General features: G+C 36.9%; 1 protein-coding gene across 3 annotated transcripts in view; it reads right to left on the minus strand.

Annotated features, from left to right (window-relative positions):
- The window catches only part of CCSER1 (coiled-coil serine rich protein 1), a 1,291,424-nt gene extending 1,268,623 nt beyond the window's left edge, over positions 1-22,801 (minus strand). For all 3 annotated transcript variants that reach the window (XM_045791946.2, XM_045791951.2, XM_045791957.2), the window contains exon 1: positions 22,377-22,801. The gene's annotated coding sequence lies outside the window, so the exon portion shown is untranslated. The remainder of the gene's footprint in view (positions 1-22,376) is intronic.
- Positions 22,802-23,166: the final 365 nt, after the last annotated feature.

Consider the following 23,166-nt stretch of genomic DNA (forward strand, 5'->3'; position numbering starts at 1 on the left):
AGAAATATTGGCTGTATTTGTTCATTGAACTAATAACTATTTAGATTCCTAAACAGACCAGTTATTAAAGTCATCTATTCATAAATATTAAACCTAGGCACTACATCAAATATATTTTCTATAAAGATATTTAGATCTACTACAGCTGGATTACTTAGTAAGATAATTGGTTTTTCTTTTTAATAATTACAGTGCCATATACATGAAAAGATCATGGTACTCAGCACCAGTTTTAACAACATACTGCTTATTACATTCAGGACATTGACAGGGGTGATGAAGATGAATGGGGTACAAGTACGAATAAATGTTTTTATGTTCAGAATGCTTCACATGCTAGTAATGACCTTAAAAAAAAAATGTGAGTTTCTACACATACACAACTGGTCACAAATCATGCATCTCTTTTATTTAAAGAGGCAAGAGGCAGGATTGATGACATGCGTCCCCACTAATGACTAGGCAAGAACTTGTCAGAAATCTGTGAAACCCCACATTTTTCTCCTACCTGCAACTGACATTACTGTGGGGTCCCTATTCAAAAACAACAGAAAAATAAATTTTAAATACAGACTAATACTGATATTTATTCCTTTGGAAAATCAAACACAGCTCAGGAAGTTAGCATAAACACTGGTGATTTCAGACTTTTTTTATTGCATTGTCTTATCTATAAAGTTTCTCTCTTTGACACTGGAAAACATAAGGTGATTGATTTTAAGTATGATACAGACAACTAAGAAAAATATGTTTGTCTGCTTTCCACTTTATTAGATGTTTCTATTTTTCCTGTATCACTAAATATTTTAGCGAAGTTTTAAATAATTTCAAGATCAATAGGTTTGTGAAAATAAAAAAATCAGGTAAGAAGAAGCCTATTTCTGATTTTTAAAAAATACTTAAACGAGTTTCATGGTTCAGTTCATTATAAACGGCATTTCTAAAATTGTCATACAGAGGACAAAGTTATTCATGAGTTTATTTATAATTTCAATTAGTTACTTTTCTTTCCCAAGAATGAACACATTTTTTAGGCATCACTACATGTTAGGCTTGACTAAAAGGAACACCTGACATCTATCTACTCATCTACCTGCACTAAATTATTTCCCGGTTGATATTGGATTAATAGCATTACCTCCAAAATGAAGGTCAAGTGTACTCTTTAATTACCAATGAAATAGAAGTACACAATTTCACCACTATCAGACTCCCACTGTTTTTTGAAAGGGGCACCAAATGGCATGGCCTTACAACAACAACACACAACATGCAAATGTTTATGTAGAAAAACTGTAGCTGGCATCCACATCTACATAGTGAAGTGGTTAAAAGCATGGATTCTGCACCCTATTTCATGGATGAGGCCTTGCTCTACTACTTTCTGTGGAAGTTGGGCTATTTCTTTGTCTCTAGCCCTCAAAGTCCTCATCTGTATATGGAAATATCACCTACTCCATCAGGTTATTGTGAGGACTAAGTTAAAATGTGTAAAATTCTTCGAACTGGCTGGTAAATCCTAGAAGTGATATCAATATCAGTTATTAGCTGCATTTATAAATATCACTGGATTTCTAAAATAGACACCATAAGGAGCATAAAGTTCTTACAAAATCAAAATACCTTTCACATTCTAAAATACATTTCATTACTTACATACTTTATTAAGGATATGATCTATGTATAAAACAAAATATCTAGAAAAGTGGATCAAGGAATCAAAAGACAACATTCTGGGGCGCCTGGGTGGCACAGTCGTTAAGCGTCTGCCTTCAGCTCAGGGCGTGATCCCCGCGTTCTGGGATCGAGCCCCACATCAGGCTCCTCTGCTAGGAGCCTGCTTCTTCCTCTCCCACTCCCCCTGCTTGTGTTCCCTCTCTCGCTGGCTGTCTCTGTCAAATAAATAAATAAAATCTTTAAAACAAAAAAACAAACAAACAAAAAAGACAATATTCCTATTCCTATGCCCTAATGGAGGAAAGCAGACATACAGGGGAGTTTGTGTTAACGGTTCTGCTTGATAGCACGAGAGAATGTGATAGAGGAAAGAACAGTTTAGCTAAAGCCAGAAGCACTAATTAACAGTGAGATCATAGCAAATACATTTAATTTCCAATCTCAAGTGTGTCCACTGTAAAACCAAAATCAAAACCAAAATAACTGTCCGGTAAGGCTCAAGTGAGAGTTTGGAAAAGTAGTTTATAGTCTAAATCTTCTCCCAAGGAATGCTGTAGTTGTGGTTGTTCACGGCAGGTAGAAAGATCCCTTACCTCTCTGATTAAAAAGCCCTTTACTCCATGACCAGGAGCACATCTTGTCAACACTGCACTATAAAATATACATTTTGTAGAGAATAAGCATTCCTTTGTGCATTGTTTTTACTATGTGGTCAACCCAGGTATGCTAACCATGCAAAACATTTGTACATAATTTTTTTTTATTATGACAATATTTTCAAGAGACTATTACTGGGTTTTTTCATAGTAAATTCGTGGGCACTCCAGGAGATGTACAAACTACTAGAACATACAAACACTATTTTTTTGTTTGTTTGTTTATGAACACATGCTTATTTGGGGGAAAAAAGTAGGACCATTAATTTTCTCAACTCCCAAAAGCTGCCTGTTATGGGAAAAAGTTAAATTACTAAAACTCCCTTTTGAAACAATCTTCTAATAAATTATCTTGCTCAAAATTATTCACATTCTAACTTACAGAAGTTCACAATCTCAGAGTACGATTTTTTTTCTTTTAATAAAGTCACGTTAGTATAGCCAATGGAATGGCATTTCTGTTTTCTAACATAAATGCAAAATTTTTTTAAAATGTTTGTGTTTATGGATTATTCTTCTCACTTTCAAACATGAAATAATTTTGTCAAGGAGATTTTCTAGGATTTTAACGCTCTTGCTTCCACTACACTGAATTCTTCAAATACTAATAGTTTGAGGTACATATTTAATAAAATCACTTTTCAGAATAATTTATGGTAGCCTTTTGGGTGCTTGAATATTGCCAAAATTACTTCTATTTTTTTCTTTTATTATCTTTAAATTGAAGTATAGTCGACACCCAATATTACACTAGTTTCAGGTGGCCAATATTATTTTTATATCTGTGGGTATCAGACGCCTAGATATCGGGTATACATATGATTATTTTAATAAAGCAGAAATAATTTCTGGCTTGTGAAGTTCCTTTTTCAGTAGAACACTTTATTTGATATAAGCAGTTAAATAAGATAAAATGAAATTACAACTTATTCCAGCATACACAAGCTAGGATCAAACTAAGTTTGAACTCCAGACTTAAACCATTTCCGAACGGGCACCTGGGTGGCTCAGTCAGTTAAGCATCTGCCTCTGGCTCAGGTCATGATCCCAGGGTCCTGGGATTGAGCCCCATGTCAGGCTCCCTGCTCAGTGGGGAGACTGCTTCTCCCTCTGCTTCTCCCCTACTTATTCCCTCCCTCTCTCTCTCTCTCTCTCAAACAAATAAATAAATAAAACCTTTAAAAAATATTTCCAAAGGATGATGACATAGAAAAGGGAAAAAAAGGTTTTGGTTATGAGACACTTTGTTGTTTGAAAATATACTAATATAGTCAGAACAGTAACAAAAATCTATAACACCACCTTTAAAACAATGATTGCATAAAGATCATATTCCTTTAACAATTCAGATAGCTGTAGTCAGTTCCTATATCCACGGACTGTGAATTTAAATATGCTGTGTTGGAGAAAACAGGACAGCAATGAACGTTTATTTTAAAGACAAGAACATATAACACAAAAGGCAAGCAGAACCACAGTTATTGTTTCTTTTACCCTTCCTAATTTTATTTTATAATGTAACTCTTTAATTATTTAAGTGTTATTTTGATTATGTGGCATTCTACATTCACTTAGTTGGGGTTACCCTATGCATAAAAAATGATGCGTTTTGTTTGTGAAATTGGAAAGGTGCTCGACTCTCAGATTTTGATTTGAAATCTAATTGGGACCTACGAGATCAGAATATTTTAAAGGTAGAAGGTAACAAAAGAGTAGGATTAGCATTTCGAATGTCATCTAGAAAACCAATAAAATTAATTTTTAAATATTTTTATCATATTACCTGACATCTGGAAGTTTATTGGTTATCAGACTTTCCTTCTCAAAATTATGTGTAGCCAGAAAACAGATTTTATTTACTAAAAGAAACATAATAATGGTCCCAAAACTTTGTAGAAATATTACTCAAGTAGTAATTAATTTGGATGAGCTGATCCCTTTGGTTGATTTTTATTATGTTAGATAATAAGAGTTTAATTATTGGATGATACAAAAAAGTATATAACTGATCAAAATGAATTAATGGAACATTGAATTCACAAAGGGAAACGGAGCCTTAGAATAAAATACTTTAAATGAAATTTTTCCACAGGCATATTACCTAGTGATTACAATAGTCTGAATTTCTGAAATTGGTTCCATGTAATTGTGGTGTACAGAAAGTATAAAAATCCTATGTGACCATTCTGCCATTCTCTAAGCACACCAAACAGCCAAGGTCGCCTAAGAATCCAGTTATCATTCCATGCCCGGAATGAGGACTAGATATGCACGCTGTAATCACATTCCACTACTTTATCACTTCTTTTTCCTCACTACTTAAGATTTGACTCAGCCACTCCAGTATGTGCATTGACTCGATCACAGTCCACATTCACAAAAACTTCTAACTTACATCCAAGGCAGTGGCAGGGAAGCAATTATCAATAGTTGTTGCTGGGATGAATGTCACCAGAGGTATACAGTGATCCACATGTACCTGACATAATGATGTTTCACTTAAAATAACCTAGTCACCTACAAGTCATATTAAATGGGAAACAACGAAGATGTCATCCACAGGGTTTGAAATTATAATTAATCCCATGAATAATACAGGTAGCCTTCCACAATAAGGTTGCCCCAGCAAGAATGTGCTAAGGCACATTCTTGACCAGGCAAAATGTGGGACCAAGTTCAGGAAAGCTGTGAGCTACACTAAAGTAAAATTTCAAGAAACAAATTGCAACTGCTAAGTTTTGGCAGGAAAAACAGTAGATGGAACAAGGTGACAAGTATTTTCTTTCACTTAAAAAAATTACCTTATAGCTTGGCTGCTGAAGTAGTCCTATAAGCAATGGGTATACAAATAAGTTTGAGAGGATTCAATATGAAAAGAATTTACAGTTCCTCACATGTATTAAAGATGTCAGCAAGCCAACAGCAAATATGGGATCTAGAGCACTGCTCAGGCTGAGTGACTGTGGGCAATTCACAACCTCTCTGAGCACAGTTTATTTCCCCATAAAATGAACAAATATTCTTTTATTCTATATTAAACTTTGCATCTAGTACAATTCCTTTCCAATCTTTTTTTTCTTTCTCCCTTCCCAGAAGAAATTACCCCCAAAATTTGGTATATACAACATGCATTTTTATACATAGTATATATCTATAGACAATACATCATTTTGATTTGCATATTTAAGACTAACATGGTTTTAAACTCTAACAAGTGTATTTCTGTTAAATCATTAAGATTGTCACTATTTACTATTGTAAAAAATGCTGCATTGAAGTTTTTTTAAATGTATTTAATGTATTTTAATGTATTCTGATATGCAAGTGCAAAAATTTCTTTAATGTAAAACCTAGGACCGAGCCAAGCAGTGAACTGCTTGATCACTGACGCTTCATAATTTCAACTTTACTAAGTTACCAAAGGGTCTTCACAGTTTTTCTTATGATTTACAATCTCACAAGAAATGCATATACTCCAAATATAACAAAATACTCCACATTCCCACCAAAACTCAGTAGTGCCAAACTTTTTCTTTTGTCATTTTGAGCACTATGAAATGACATTCCACTGTTTCAATGTACATTTACCTATTAATAAGATTGAGTATATTTTCATGTTTATTTTCTAGTGAGTCTCCTCTTTTATGAGCTTCCAGTTCATATCTTTTAATCCATTTATTTCTATCAGGTAGTTAGGTCATACTATCATTGGGCTGTTGGCTTTCTTTATATATTCTAGTACTTAACTAGTTATATTTATTGCAAATATTTTCTTATCTGTGGTTTGCTTCTGATGTTCAGATAGTCTTAATTTTAATTAAAAGCATCAATGGGGCACCTGGGTGGCTTCGCTGGTTAAGCGTCCGACTCTTGGTTTTGGCTCAGGTCAGGATCTCAGGTTCTGTGGGCTGGGCATGGAGACTGCTTGAGATTCTCTCTCTCCCTCTTCCACTGTCCCTCCCTCCTCTCCTGGTCTCTCTCTCTCTCTCTCTCTCAAAAAAAAAAAAAAAAAAAAAAAAAAAAATATATATATATATATATATATATATATATATCAATAGTTTCCTCCAAAATTATCAATTACTTCTTTTAAGTTTTTGCTTTTAGGACCTTGTTTAAGTTATCCATCTCTACACAGAGGTAATGAAAATACTGTTCTATACTTTCTTCTCTATACTTTTAAGTTTTATGCATTTTTTTTTAATTTTGTGATTTCTGGAGGACATAAACACAAAGTCTATATTTAATAAAAATTTATAAAACAAATATATAAGGCACAAACTTCAACAAATTCACAACTACCAGGAAATGTGAGGCTAACAAAAGTGATATGGATAGGGGAAAACAAACAAACAAACAAAAAACTGACTCATTCTGGGAAGAACAAAGTTAAGTTGTTAAAAAATAAAGAAAGGAAAAATTCATTTATCCTTTCATTCATCCATATACCTGAAACTTACTAAAAACCTATCTGATATACACACACACACATATTTATATATTATTATTTATTTATATAAATAAAAATATTTATTTATATAAATATTGATATGATTGTTATATAATTTATATATTTATATATTGTATATATGTTATATATAACATATTATATTTTATTTATTTATTTATATTTATATATAGAACAGATATAGATTAAATTTATAATATAGATTAATACCTGCTATGTGTATATATGTGTGTTTTTGTGTGTGTACATGCTTGCCAGGAAACGGGAATACAATGATGGGAAAAAACAGACAATCTCTATTCTCATGGAACTTATCATCTAAGAAAAAGAAAAAAATATTATCTAAATAACCTCACAAATAATTATAAAGTTACAGCTACCTTAAGTGCTATGAAAGAAAAGTGTATGGCTCTCTAAGAGCTTAGACTAGTATAGAGAAGTGATGTTTGAGTTGAGACATGAAGTTTAGGAAGAAACTGGGTAAATAAAGCAGAAATGGAAGAGCATTCCAGGCAGAGGGAGAACATGCACAAAGGTCACAGTTACTTTTTATTGTCTCTCTTCCTCCTCCTCTACTGAGCTAAGCAATAGAAACACCATCATACAGGATTTGTGTTTAGTCTCCTTTGTACTCAAAAGTAAGCCCTGTTCATTGTTCATACATCCAACACTGGTACTGGTGTCTGGCACACAGTGGATGTTCAATAAATACCAAGTGATCTGAAGCAAAATTGCTCAATTTTGCAATATATGTGCAATTTTACAATTGCTACAGCAATATATGTATTCTTTCATTCTGAAAAACTGGACAGAGCTTATATTCCAAAATATAGACCTTGACGGAAACACTCAAAATCTATGCAGCTTACGGGACAAAGTTCCAAACGAAACCATGAAAAATGTTTTCTATAAAAGTTTTATATGGGGGCGTCTGGGTGGCTCAGTCATTAAGGGTCTGCCTTCGGCTCAGGGCATGGTCCCAGAGTCCTGGGATCGAGCCCCACATTAGGCTCCTCCGCTGGGAGCCTGCTTCTTCCTCTCCCACTTCCCCTGCCTGTGTTCCCTCTCTCGCTGTCTCTCTCTCTCTGTCAAATAAATAAATAAAATCTTTAAAAAAAAAAAGTATTATATGCCTAAAAGGACATGTAAAATTCCTAATTGGAAAAAAAAAAAAACAGGAAATGCATAAACTTTTTCTTTTTTAAAAAAAGATGAAAGTAGATTTGTGAAAAGGGTATCCCTCTATTGCATTTTGCATGTGCCTGCATTAGTGTACTTTGAATTCAGCTATAATTACTTGCTAAAGCTAAATATGAATATGCTATGGAAAAAAACCACACATGAAACAACTTCAACATTTTACTAACTTAATTCCCAGATTTACCAGTTTAGGAGCTAATTTATACTATAGAAAAATGCACTGTAGCAGAGCAGGCTGTCCTTAATTGTCTGGAGCCAACTAGGTACTGCTCACACCTCAGAGTGCAGCAAAGGAAACTCCCCAGGCAGGTGAAAGTCGTCATGGAAGGTTTCATGGAGTTAGGCCAGTAATGACAGCTGAGATTTGCATAAACAGAAAGCATTAAAAGCATATGTTGTGTGTGTGAGGGTGTTCTAAGTTACATGGCCTTAACAAAGTGGAAGATCTATGTTTGGATTAGCAAGGTGTGGTTGAGCTTACATAGGGCCTCAAAAGCCAGGCAGACAAGTTCATATTCATTGAATAAGGAAATAGAAACAAAATACAGTTTTAAAATGAGAAAGTGCCAGGAGAAACACCCATATAGAGTCAGTAAAGAAAATGTTTGTTGCTCTCCGCTATATGAAAAGCAAGATTATCAATAAATCATGACAGAATACTTCTCAGACCTGTTTCAGTATATAGTGAATTACCTTTGCACAGGCTGAATACAAATACAAATCCTTTAATGTGCTAAAATGAATGTATGTACAGCCAACATTGTCTAAATGAAATTGACCTGCAAGTGGGCAAGCATACCTTTCATAATCCAATTTTACATATGAGTCATCCTTAAATTAATAAGCATAATAACTTGGCATATTAACCCTTGACATGATTTTTTTTTTTTGGTTGCTCATGGAGAAAATGACATTTAATTGACAAGGTTGAAAAGCACAGTTTCACTCTTCAAATTTATTTATCACGCAAGCATCCAATATACATGTGGTTCTTCCACTAGAATTAACACACTTAAAATATATAGCCTCCATCATTCATTTTCTTTAAATTATTCAACTGCCTAGCATCGTCTCTCACTCATAAGACATCCTTAATAACTAATAACAAAATTAATAAGGAACAAATAAATGATGACCTCTGTCTAAAAATGCCAATAACTGATCAATGATAAGGTATCTCTGGCCAAAGGAAAAACATGCATACATCAACTTATCATGTAAATGAAAGAGGACTTTTTAACATAATATACCTTACCCACTGTGATGGTTAAACTGTATGTGTCATTTTGGCTTAGCGATGGTGCCCAGTTGTTTCATGAAACACTAGTCTAGATGTTGCTGTGAAAGTATTCTTTAGAGGTGATTAATATCTACAATCATGTGACTTTAAGGAAAACAGATTACCTTCAACAATGTGCCTGGGCCTCACCCAATTTGAAGGGCTTAAAAGCAAAACTCAACTTTCTTGGAGAAGAAAAAATTCTACCTCAAACTGTAACACAGAAATGTTACTTGAGTTTCTAGCCTGCTGGCCTTCCCTACAGATTTCACATTGCCAGCCTCCACAATCACATGAGCCAATACCTTAAAATAAATCTTCTTACAGATAAATGATATAGATATATGCACTATTGGTTCTGGTTTTTTTGGAAAGCCCTGATTAACCTCTCCTTTTCAAAAAAAAAAAAAGAAGACGACGACGACGATGACTAAAATCACCTGCATTATTAAGAGAAATTTATACAAGACAGATCCCATTATAAGACATTATATTAATTTATGCACGTGTATGTTTGTACACACACATACTTAACAAAAATTGATACAAGCATTTTGGCTTAATGTCATAGAAATTTTCTAGTAAAAAAATTTTAATTAATATTTGTACAGACTCTTAAACTGGTTTTGATGGGGGTGTGAACTGCATTGCCTTCTTTTATTGAAGAAGAAGAATGTAATCATAGCATCTTTTCCTGACCACACTCCAAATCAGAAGCAATCATGACTTTTGGTCCGCAAGGAGTCCTAGTCTTGACTGAGTGCTGAGGATTCCTGGAGTTGCACTTACACAACACGAATGCTTTGCCTGATTACTAAAATTTATCCCTTTTTCCTACCAGTTTCATTATAAACCACCAAAACTGTGAGCACACATCATACTCACTCCTCAATTTTAAGGCAACTTTTCTTTTCAGTAGATTGAAATACTATTTATAGGAATATTTCATCTCTAGTACTACTTTAAAAAATGGCTGTAGTGGTTTTTAATTCATAAAATTAATAATGATATTACTTAGCAAAGAAATTACTAGTTTTCCATACTGTGAGTTTATGTAGGATGGTTACAGAAAACTGCTTTATTCATTTTTTAATTTTAACACTTTTAAGTCCTTTCTTTTAAATCTAAGTTATTTTGAATCTATATTTCTGTGAGTTCTAAATCTAGGTTCCCAAGGGGAGAAAAATTACAAAGAAATATAGCTTTTCTTTTTCTGCTTCATAACTGACACATTGCCTCTGATAATATGTGGAAAATAAAAACAGGAAAGAGAAACACATGATGTCCAGGATATAGTATATATACTCCAAAACATGACAGAGCTATAAAGTGAAAATATCCTCCATGAAAATGCCACACAACTATTTTCTATAGCTCATGCCCCTGAAATATAGGGAATTTCTGACCAAAAGAAAAACCAGTACCTAAGCTATTTTTGAAATATTCTTATAAGGGAAAATTTATACAGGCACATAATTTACCAACATCATGTAAAAGTGATCAGCAAGACATTACAAAACCAATGACAGGATGTCCTACTGTTAATAAAAGTTTTTCTATGATGATGAAGTCACTTACTGCCACACTGGACACTCAGAGCAATGCTACGTGCAGGGGTGGAGTAATGGAAACAAGCGCACTTACTCTTTATGGCAGTCCAGGTCTCTAGGGTGTCTATAAGAAACAGAAAAGAACTCTACCAACTTCCATTCTCAGCAAGGACCAAGGATATTATGGGTACTGCAACTGGGAACTAAATTATAAGCTTCAGGAAAAGGGGAATTATATATGTCTCATTAACCAATATATACACAGGGCCTAGCACCATTTGTTTACTGAATAAAAGAACTCTGTCAACCTCATGTGGCCTCAGATTTTCAGACATATCAAAATGGGGATCTAGGTTATGGGATTTGAGAGGAGATCCCATAGTCCAAAGGCCTTAGAAAGTGAATGTGGCGTGGATGTTCTGGGTTCTATTTTCAGGAAGTGACAAACCACAGTCTCCTTTGACCCCATCCTCTGTATCAGCCTATACTACTTCTTACTTCCTTAAACCTTGCTAATCCCTTAACAACACCTGTGGCCTGTATGCCCATACTTCCTGGTCCTTTCAATTTTTTTTCTCTCAAGACTTTTAGCCATTTTAAGTTACTCGGTTCAGTTAAGAACAAATTTTCAGTCTATGAAAAAGTCATGAAGAGCAACACTCAAAGTGAGCCTGGGTGTGATTTAGGATAGTGGCTAAAACAGGGAGTAGTTCACACAGATGGACAATATTCAAGTCACTCTTAAGCAGTATTCATTTATTTATCAATTACTGAGGATCTTCATATCACTGATTTAGACCAGCTGCTTGAAAACAGAGAAAAATACAAAATTATTTTCCTCATAGAGCTCACACTTTAACGGGCATAAAGCACAAGCAAGCAGTGAATTATGATATTTTAAACGCAGATGACTCCCAGAATAGGCTTCTTGCATAGGATTGTGGTAGGTGTACTTGAACTTACACTTGAATTGGGCTTTGAAGGGCCCACTAGAATAAACCAAGTGATGACAGGTTAGTCACACCAAGTGAATGATGTAGTGTCTGCAAAGACAGGCTCTAGGATTCGCAAAAACAAAAACTGTTTTGCACAATTTTGCAAGAGGGTTTCAGCAGGAGCCTAGTACCCTGGATAGCTCCCCTCCACAGAGGTGACTGAAGACACAAGCATCGCATAGTGGACCAGGGTGAAGGACCTCCAGAACTTCAGAATTACCAACCTATCCTGTATTCAAATTAAAACTCTTTGGCTTTTAAAATACCTCATTCATTCATGTCCTACACAGACCTCTGGGGCTTTGTGCTTTTTGTATCATCATCCAATGAGTTCAGGTTTACTGCTCTTCAGAAATATTCTAGGTGGCAAGTCTTTCCTTCTCTTACTAAAGGGTTAGTGCTGTAGTGTCTTTATCCCTTTATTCCTTTAGTGTTTCGAGCCGTGCTTGGACTTGGGACACTCAAAATTCCCTTAGGGTTGATGAAGAAGGTATCTCCTCAACACCACCATATTCACACGTTGCATTACACGGTAGGAAATACCTCTCAAAGTTAATTTCAGCAATAATGTCGCTATAAGTTTATATGCTTGTTATGCACAAATTTCTAATGATTTTTTTAATGGCCCAATTTAGTGATCTATATTTTTAATAACACTCCTTTAGGAAGTGCATTCTAACTTTAAGTAACTCATTTATTAACAAATACTTTTAGTGCTCCTGGGTCTTTGTGCATATGGATACAATAAAAATCGAAACAAAAATCAAATTAACTACCCTTGAGCTATCTTCCCAGTGGTTAACATCCTTTGAAAATTTAGGAATCCTGAAGTCCAAATCCATCAGTTTTGTTATCCATAAAATATCTTGAAACTTTACCTAAAATAAATTACACTTATCTACATTTCTAATATTGAATTTGAACTACTTTTTCCTTTCCCTAACTTTCTCATCTGATGTTTCTGTATACTTTGTATGTTTTTCACCTTTCAAGCCTTTCTTGAATATCCTGTGTTAGAAAGCATTACTCACTAAACATATTTCATATATTCAGACTTAATCCTCTGGTATACCTATAAATAAACAAAACCAAACAAACACAAAACCAGTTTCTGAAGGAAGAATTGCCTAAAATGTTAAAGCCTACATTTGCTTTACTTTTGCCATACCTTTATTCATGTTACTTGCTTGGTTTTATTTGTAAATCTAATAGAGGTTTGTGATATATCATTTGCTATCGCCCAAAACAAATAAACAAAAAAGCCATAATACGATAATAATAACTCATTAACAGAAACACAGTATTTAACTACTTCCAGGCAAGAGTTAATTGCAGGGAATGCATACATAAGAAACATGACATGTTAGTCTGAGTTTGGTTGATAGAGAAGGTATATCACTGAAACTCCCAGGAGAGCTGAATAGGGGTAGTTCAGCAGTATCTGAACACAGGGATACTCTCTAGTTTTCATTAATGGATAAGGAAAATCCGAGAAGCTATCACACCACCCGCAGTATATTTCTTCAGCTGTTCAATATTCCAAACATATCATATTCAAATAAGTTTATGAAGAATGGAGAAGAGTCAGATCATGTTGAAATCAACATTTGACTAGAAAAAGAAAATCAGGGAAACCCTAAGAATGTATGTGCACATTCCACACATCTTTGTATACACATATCACATTTGGGTACCAAACAAAACATGAAAGAATGTGTTTCATTTATTATGGATTAAGCTATTCAGGAACTTTAGGAACCCCAGGTGGTACATTCTTTTTTAAATAGATTGACTTATACATAATAAGCATTTACAAAATGTTTCTTGTCAACGATGATGAATGTGACCCCGCCAGGTAAAGGAAGATTACATGTAGCAAAATAAGGTAGTCCGGTGATGGTCAGAACCTGGTAAAGATCTGCACTAGAGTCTAGGAAATGCTATAGAGACCCAGCTATAAATACTTTCAAGAAGTCCAACCAGCCTGAGTATCTGGGAGCATGGCAATGTGCTATAAGTAGTTGGCATCATGGAAATGATGAGTGAGTACTGGAAATGAAGCATACTTCTAAGGGCTGGTGAGCCCTAAGGGCTGGGTCTAAGAGTCCCAGAAGAGTGATATTTTGGGGATAGTCTGCTGGCACATAAAAGGACTCAAGAAATGAAGTGGTTTTAGACAGAGGATCCCAGTCTTTAAAGAAATGAAGAAAGCTCTGTCAAAAGAAAGTCCTTGCTCAAATCCTAGGAGAAATGGTGACAATTGGGCAATTTATCAAGATGCATAGAAAAATATTAGGTGAGAACTCAGTTTCAGTTATAAGAAAGAAGCATTACTATAAATGTTATAATATTAGGCTGGACATCAAGGGTGGCTGATGCTAAGTCCCAAAGTGTTGAGTTAGAAACCAGTAAAGCTTCCTACTACATAGAAGGATTAGTCCTGAATCAGGGGCAAGGCTGAGGCTCTAGGCAATGATTAAATGATTCCAGAAACAGAAACAAGTTCTGACAAAAGCTACAAAATAGGCCATAAGTAAAATACTGTTAAACTACTGATATTTTTTTCTTCTTGTTGCTATGCATCTGTATTAACTCATGTTACTGACTGATTTAAACACATTATAAAATATGTAACTTTGTACAGTCCAGTAAGAGGGCTTCAGAATAACCAAATTCAACTCTTTAATTATCCACGGACTTCTACAGAATCAGCCTTTAATATTTCCTCTGCTACAAACATTTGAACATTGATTAAACCCACATTTAAATAAATAATTTGAAGATTAAAAGCCAAAAGAACTACCTTGCTACTACCCTGTGATCATATTCCCTTGCTTGAACAAGGTACCCAACACTGTGTCAACCTTTTCAAAGATAAGCTGTATGTCTCCAAATATGGAGAATATCTAATGTTTGAACATTCTCTTCATAAAGGCACTCAGTCTTCAAATTATACTTGTTTACATCTTAAATTTTTATTAACTAATTGGGAGATTCTGACCAAATGCGGGTAAGAGAACTGTGACTAAATGGCAGGGAGAGTGCATAATAATGGTATTGAAAAGCACAATAAGAAGAAGGGAGCTTCAGCCTTGCAAGAGCTCCCATCACTTGTTCAATCACCCAAAAAGCAACAACAGCATCACTCAAGAGGATAGCAACAGCATAGGATAGCACAGATAGTGCTGAGCCCTGAGTTAAATAAGGAATAAAAAGAAGATACACTCCTTCACATTCTCAGTCTACTGGTTTCATAATTTCTGCATCAGTGTAATTTAAAAGAAAAAAAAGTTTGATTTAGATAGCTCGGCAGACCATACAACACAACCTCAATTTCCTCATTTCTAAACCGTATACAAAAACAACTTGATAATGTTAGAAGAAATACATGGCATAATACATATCATGTAAGCCATGCTCAGCATATTAGAGCCATTGTTGTTGCTAATGAAATAGATCTCATCATTTGCAAAAGAGAAAGGAAAGCATTACCTATATTTACATATGTCCTAGGACTCCCCATGTTTTAAAATCTTTTTTAAAGTATCTTTCTTTGGAAAAACATAAAAAATCTTTAGGATGATGGCATACAGTTACTCGACCAATATTTACTGGACATCTTATTGTGTGTTAATCTTTGATGATACAATATTGAACCAATCACATAAATACACATAAAATTAATATTGCAGTAAGTGCCGCAAGGTAGAAGAATACAGAACTAAAACAATATATAATGGGGCAACTAATGTAGCAAAGAAGGCCAAGATACATTTACTTAGGGAACGGATGGTTGAGCCTAAAACTCAAGTAGAGAAAAGGGTTGAGGGAGAGAAAAAGATAGGCAGGAAGGGAGGGAGAGAAGAGGGAGAGGGATACTAAAAGAGTTACAGGATGTGAACGCATTATCTTAAATCGTGAAAGATGTACAGATGTGGTTTAAAATTTATTTCAGCACTAACGCTTTGAGAATATTCCACACATGTGATGCTACTGTTGTGCAGCTGTCCCAGTCCAAAAATATCACATAAGAGTTAACAGGACCAAACAGAAAATGGTCAAGCTTTGTACAGTGTGCATATTTTTATGACTACCAATAAGGCCTAGCCTGAGGTCTTTAGAGTCCAGTTAAATTCTAAGTTTTTAAATTACTTCCCCAATCAACAGCAAATACATGCACAGGAATTAGAAACTCATTTAATTACTTTCTTAAATACAGTTATAAACTTATACATACATACACACAGTTAAGATGAAAATCTTCTGATGGAGAGTGTCATACTTTCCAGATCTAAATAGTTAAACCTTAGTCATCTCTAACAGCTAAAGAAAGTACTCAGCTCCAAAACAGAGGGAAGACAAAGCCTCCAGGTTTCACTACAAAATACTCTATATGTCAGTAGTTCTCAAACTTGAGAGTGCATAAGAATCACATAGAGGACCCAACCTAGAATTTCTGATTCAGTTTGTGGTAGGATTAGAATTTTAAGGAGTTCACTGCTGCTGCTGTTCAGGGAACCACATTTTGAGAACTACTGGTCTGGTTTAAAATTCACCATTAGACAAGGATGTGGAGAAAGGGGAACCCCCTTACACTGTTGGTGGGAATGCAACAGAGTGCACCCACTCTGGAAAACAGTACGGAGGTTCCTCAAAAAGTTAAAAAGAGAACTACCCCACGACCCAGCGATTGCACTACTGGGTATTTATCCACAGAATACAAAATTGTGATTCGAAGGGGGACCTGCACCCTAATGTGTATAGCAGGAATGTCCACATTAGCCAAACTACGGAAAGAGCCCAGATGTCCCTCGATAGATAAATGGATAAAGATGTGGGGTGTGTGTGTGTGTGTGTGTGTGTGTATGGAATACTACTCAGGCCATCAAAAAAATGAAATCTTACCATTTGCAACGACGTAGATGGAACTAGAGGGTATTATGGTCAGCAAAATAAGTCAGTCGGAAAAAGACAAATACCATATGATTTCACTCATATGTGGAATTTAAGAAACAAAACAGATGGGGGGTGCCTGGGTGGCACAGCGGTTAAGCGTCTGCCTCCGGCTCAGGGCGTGATCCCGGCGTCATGGGATCAAGCCCCACATCAGGCTCCTCCGCTATGAGCCTACTTCTTCCTCTCCCACTCCCCCTGCTTGTGTTCCCTCTCTCGCTGGCTGTCTCTATCTCTGTCAAATAAATAAATAAAATCTTTAAAAAAAAAAAAAAAAAAAACAGATGAACACAGGGAGAGGGAAAATAAAATAAGATAAAAACAGAGAGGGAGACAAACCATAAGAGACTCTTAATCATAGGAAACAACCGAGGGTTGCTGGAGGGGAGGTAGGTGGGGGGATGGAGTAATTAGGTGACTGGCATTAAGGAGGGCACTTGATGTAATGAGCACTGGGTGTTGTATGCAACTGATGGATCACTAAATTCTACCCCTGAAACTAATAATACACTATGTGTTAACTAAATTGAATTTAAATTTAAAAATTTTAAGAATCTAGCCTACACTAATACTGAATTAAAAAGAAAAAAAAAAATCCATGGTCCATACTGACCTGGGAGGGAAAGCTTTCCTTCATAGAAGGATGCCAGCCAGTAAATGTAAAAAGAATAATAAAATCACCACTTTTCAACCCCAAATGTTCTATTTCAGTTCAGAATCAATAGATCCCAAAACCATTCAGTGAAAAGTTGTTGGGAAACAAGATATTCATATAGTTTTTAAAAAATAACTATTATACAGTCTGCACTTTTGGTGATGAGCACCAGGTGTTGTATGTAAGTGCTGTGTCACTAAATTATACACCTGCAACCAATATTACACTGTATGTTAACAGGAATTTAAATCAAAACTTAAAAAAATAATTTGCCATAAGTTAATGTTTCCTTTCTATTTTATACTGGTATCAGAACATAGTTACAGTGTTCAAAAATTTTAATTAGCTAAATTAAAATTAGTAAGTGTTTAATGCAGTGTAAATATGCTAAACCAAAAGCAATATTTTAAATTAATCTAGGTAGAGGGCTAGGCAGTTGGTCAAATAAACTGTGTCTGTCAATAATCAAAGCAGAAATCTTTCTTAAAAAATGTAATATCATACCACAGACACTAGTGAACAATTTCAACCACCATCTTTCTTTCTTCTCTTTTTATTTCTTTTCTTTTCTTTCTTTCCTCTTTTTTTCAGCCATTTTATTTAGCTCACATGAACACAGTTTAAAATGCAATACAGTCCTTTAAATATAAGAACTGATAACAATCTCTTGGTACTGTATCGACTGCAGTTTAGATTGGTCAGCTTTATATTTTTATATCATATTTAGTTTAAGCTACTTATTGAAGAATGGTTAATTAGGGTGTTTTTTATCAATTTCCCCATCTTTTCTCACTGCTTCCCCCACCTCAGACTTCATGTTTTATTGTTAACTGACACTCTTGCATAGTGAAGATAATATTTCTGATAGAAGTATATGTCCTCAATATAAAGCAAACAGATTTTGTCACTATCCAATAGGGAAATAATGCAGAAGCTGTCAGTCATACAGTAGGAGAGATTACATTATCAAAGTGATACACCTGTGACATATAGTCTAAAATCAAACTCAAGAGACCAATTAACAGATAGCCTGGTTTGTACTGTTACAATGTTGGAAATCATCCCATTCCTACATGAATATGAAACTGGTGATTTAAGAGGCTTTTCGCTTTTGTAATGATTCTTATCTATTCACTGTCAACAAAATATATATATGAAAATCTTTTAATCCACCTAATCTGAAAGTAATTCTATTCTGTTATCTACTGAAAAGTCATATCTAATATTTGTACTATTTCTTTACTGTCACCATAACATATTTCTAGAGTGTCATATTGAAAAGACAGGCTCAAAGTCAATTCAGATGTTTCCTCTTGTGTTCTTAAAATGAAGAAATTCATTTTAAACAGTTTTACGTTTCTATAAAAACAAACATATATACAAAGAAAAAAATAGCTAAGTTCGGAATGCTTAGAAATAGGACATGCTCTTTTTGTTAATACCATCTATTTACCAGAAGATAGTCTAAAAAATCTTTAAAATCACTACAATTCTAAAATTATTCCCTATGAACCCTGCATCCTAGCTCTATATTCATGAAAAATAATGTAAAGATATTTTAACTATTAGGTGTGCGCACTCTAATAACTTTAAAATAAAAATATTACAGAAAATGTTATTTAATGGATTATACATTTTATATAAAGAATAAATATTAAGCATTCAAAGAATACTGGCTATTAATATAGCTATTCTTTTACATATCTCGTTCTATTTTCCTTTAGAGCAAATCTAAGAAGCGTTGGTTAAGGATGCACCTCAAACACTTCAATATAAAGAGATCACACCTGCCATCTTGATACTAATACCAAGTTCAACACTTTCCATATGATACGGTATTTTTAAACATTTAGAGTAAGTATCCTCTACAAATACATGTTGAGCATTTTGTTCACTAAAAGGCAATATAAAATCAAAGATTTGTATTCTTAGATACAGAAATTCAATTAATTTCAAAAATAGAGTATACAGAATGTTTGTACATCAAAAACCAACTCACCCTGCCCTTTTCCACAACAAATTCAACTGCTCTGCAATATCTAAATCTATTTCAAACAAACTCATTTCCCCTTATATCTTTCATTCTTTTCTATAATTCCGGGAGACTTGCATCTTATACCTCATACTTTCATCCACAAGCCATTAATCCTATTTATCCTTTAAGATCAAGACCAAGCAAGTCTGACCTACCCCTGAAGCCTTTCAGACAAACTCAATATGAAATATTATTATGCTCTGAATTCCTGCAGTCCTTGTTAGGCATGCAATCTCTTATCGTGATGGGTTGTTAACTCTGTTCAGGCACGTGCACCAGATTTGTCCCAGTTGGAGGGTAAGCTCCTGAAGGGTAAGGAAGTCTTATGTTCCTCCACAACTATCTATAGTACATGGCACATGGCAGGTCCTTTATTATAAGTAATATGTTGAGTAATAAAATGCAATGAAAAGTTGAATAACAATAAAATACAAAAAAAGTTTTTAATTTCCTACGTCATGAGTTTGATGTAAATTAATATTCTATAGTATAAATAATACATATTTTAAAGTAGTAAAGAGTTACTGATTCTCTGACAGTGTCAAAGAACAAAATATTCATAGATACGACTTCTTAATGATTTCAATAATACAATTCACCAAGTACATTTTTAAATTCCCCATTATATCTGCATTCCAATGATTCAGGAAAGTTAAGGCAGCAATCCTCAGAGTGGGGCTCTCAGTCTAAGTCCTAACGCAAAATATAAAACTGCACATGCTCCAATGTTGAAGGTGTATCTCATTTATTTTCTTAAGTAATCTCTACACCCAACATGGGGCTGGAACTCACCACCTGATATCAAAAGTCACATGCTCTATTGACTGAGCCAGCCAGGCACTAGGAAACTGTATTTTAAACCAATATGAATCTAACTAAATCAAAATAACAAATCCTTAACTCTACTTGGTCTTCAAAATGAACAGGACTGTTAAGGAAAGCTACTTTCACACTGAAAACAACAACAACCAACAATTGGCATGTTTTGATCAAAGTACTGAGCTCCCTAATTAATATCAAATGAAGACAAATCACTCTGGCAATAGGTTGACCACTTTACTTCTCTTTCTTCTCTGTGAAATTAATGAAGGGGTGGTTGGAATTTCAATATTTTAAAAACACTGTGCTTGGCAGGCGCTTAGAGACATTCCAATTTAAAATAATGAAGATACTGTCCTACTCTCACAGTCACAACCCAGTCCGAGGTTCTATAAAAGCACAGGTTACCACTTCTAAGAACAAACAAATTTGCTAAAGCATAATTGGTAGACACTGTCCCAAGTCATCTCTAAGCTTCAAGTTACGTCTTTGGAATTTGTACCTGTTATAAAGCAAACAGAAAAAGAAACCGAAAGAAAATGTGTTGCAGCCTAGATTAATAGTATTTTAGGACTTTTCTTAATAGTTCTTAATCAGTAGTCATCGATATAAACTCAGTAGTTGTCTTGCTTCTCTTTCCTCCCCAAGGCTTTTAATAAAACCAGCTTTACAGTAAAACGTGTGTGCATTATTTTTAATAGTCTTTCTTGGGGGTAGAGATGAGAGAATATGTGTTACATTTCAGTGGGAAGGTATTCAACTGTAAAATATGAAAAATGAAAGCTATTGAAACCAAGTAGGTATTTTGTGTCTTGTGGGTCCTACTGATGGACTTAAGAGGTAAGAGAGTGGAGAACAAGTACATAAAAACATTAAAGGGCAAGAGATCAGTGCCTTCTAAGAAACATTTTTTTCTACCTGTAAAAAGACAAGTGCATTCTGACTTCATTGCATATTCCAGATCCCATGGCGGGGGGGGGGGGGGGAAGCAGAATTGCTTCTCATTCTGAGAAAGAAGAGGAGAAATGAGAGTCAGGAAGAGGGAAACGAAAGAGGGAGGACGAGGAGAGAGAGAGAAGCTCAGTATATACTGAAGGAAACCCCGAGAAATTTCACAACTCTTTGCCATAAATAGCCTTTCTTCTCACTCTGGATACCTCCTCGTTTACATCAGCAAGCTCAGCCTCCACGCGCAGAGAAGCACCATTCACAAATCCCTCCGTCACCCCTTCGCGCAACCCTACCCCTTGATGGCACCGCCTGTACGAGTCCCTGGGACACAAGCCAAAAACTGAGGGGGCGCCAGGCTTTCACCTCAAGGCTGATTATCTTTCCAGGTGAGCCAAAGCAATGATTAGTCATGAGCGCTAACGCACACGAATAAGCGTACACACACACACACACACACACACACACCCTCCCTGGAGCCCTTGACGCGCCACCACAAAGCAATTTGTTCACACTAAGTCACTGCTGTTCCTGCCGCCGCTGGGGAGGGTCTCGCCTCCAATCCAGGAAGCTAGCGCCCGAGGACAAGCAGGCGGAGGCAAGAGGCGGTCCCGGCTCGGGCACTGCGGCTCCACCGGGAGCCCCAGGCTCCCCGCCCCCCCCCCCTTCCTCCTCCTCGCCCCCGCCCCGGCGCCCGCAGTCCCGGGCGCCAGCGCTGGCCGACCGCCCCTACATGCGGGACACGAGCAGCGAGGGAGGGGAGCGACCCGGAACCTGCGCCAACTCTTGCCTCTGGCCGGCCGCGCTCCGCATCGCCCTGGAGCTGCGGCCGCGGCCACCGGAGCAGAGCGCTCAGGAGCGCGGAGGAAAAGGCCACGCAGCGCGCGGGGAGTCGCGGGCCGGCAGCGCGCGAGCCCGTCCGCCCCCCCGCCCACCCTGCCTGCAAGGCCAGGTCTCCGCGCGGCGCACGCCCGGCCCGCTGCCGGCGCCCGGGGCCTGGGCGGGGGCTGCTCCAGGGCGGCCCGGGCACCGCGCGGTCACCTGCCCGGCAGTCATCCCGCGTCCGCCGGGGTCTGGCCCCAGCGCAGCGGCGACGCAACGCGCGACCCTCCGGGCGCGGGGGCACCGGGGGCATTACTACCTTGAAGGGCTCCGCGCAGCTTGTTAAGGCTCCTCCCGGGCACTCAGAAATTTATGTCTTCGGGGCACGGGGGTGTCTTTCCTGGTCCCCTCCTCTGCCCTCCCTCCCCTTCTCGGCTGTTGGGCTCCTTTTCTCCACTCCCAGTTGCACGGAGTCGAGCTGCGTTTTTTAATAATCCTCCTTCTCCTGCTGCCTGCGCCAGCAGAGCTGCTCTGCCTGAGCCACCGCTTCCCAGTCAGTCATGTTGTTGAGAGAGAGAGGAGAGAGAGAGAGACACGGATTGGCAGTCGGTCGGCGACTATTTGTGGTGAGAGAGAGAAGAGCAGAGCGAGAGGAGGGCAGGGGAGGGACGTGGGGAGGCGCTTCCAAGTATGTGAGTGCGCGGAGTGTGACTGTGTGAGGAACGCTAAAACCACCTCCACGGCAGGCCGCGCTCCCCGACTGTGAAGAGGGCGGCGGCGAGCGCGGCCTTTATAGGGAAGGGGGGGGGGCTGAACGGGGGGAGGGGGGAGGCTTCGAGGGCGGCGCCCAGCCAACTGCGTCTGCTGGTTACCGCGCACGCATACTCATACATTAACGCGCGCACACCCAGGGCTGGCCCGTTGCTGAGTTTTCGTTTTAAGGGAAGCCGTTTCCAACCGCGCTGACTTGGCTTTCCCCTTAGCCCATCCTTGTGTGTGTGTGGAGTCCAAGTGCTTTGGTAGTTCAAAACAGAAGAGGGGGAGTCTAAAGCAGTACGAAGGGACCTCGGGGATGCTGAAAATTCACTGTATCTTTTCTCTCCAAACCA

This window comes from Ursus americanus, chromosome 8, assembly GCF_024610735.1.
Source record: "Ursus americanus isolate L20-20 chromosome 8, mUrsAme1.1.p, whole genome shotgun sequence".
NCBI lineage: Eukaryota > Metazoa > Chordata > Mammalia > Carnivora > Ursidae > Ursus > Ursus americanus.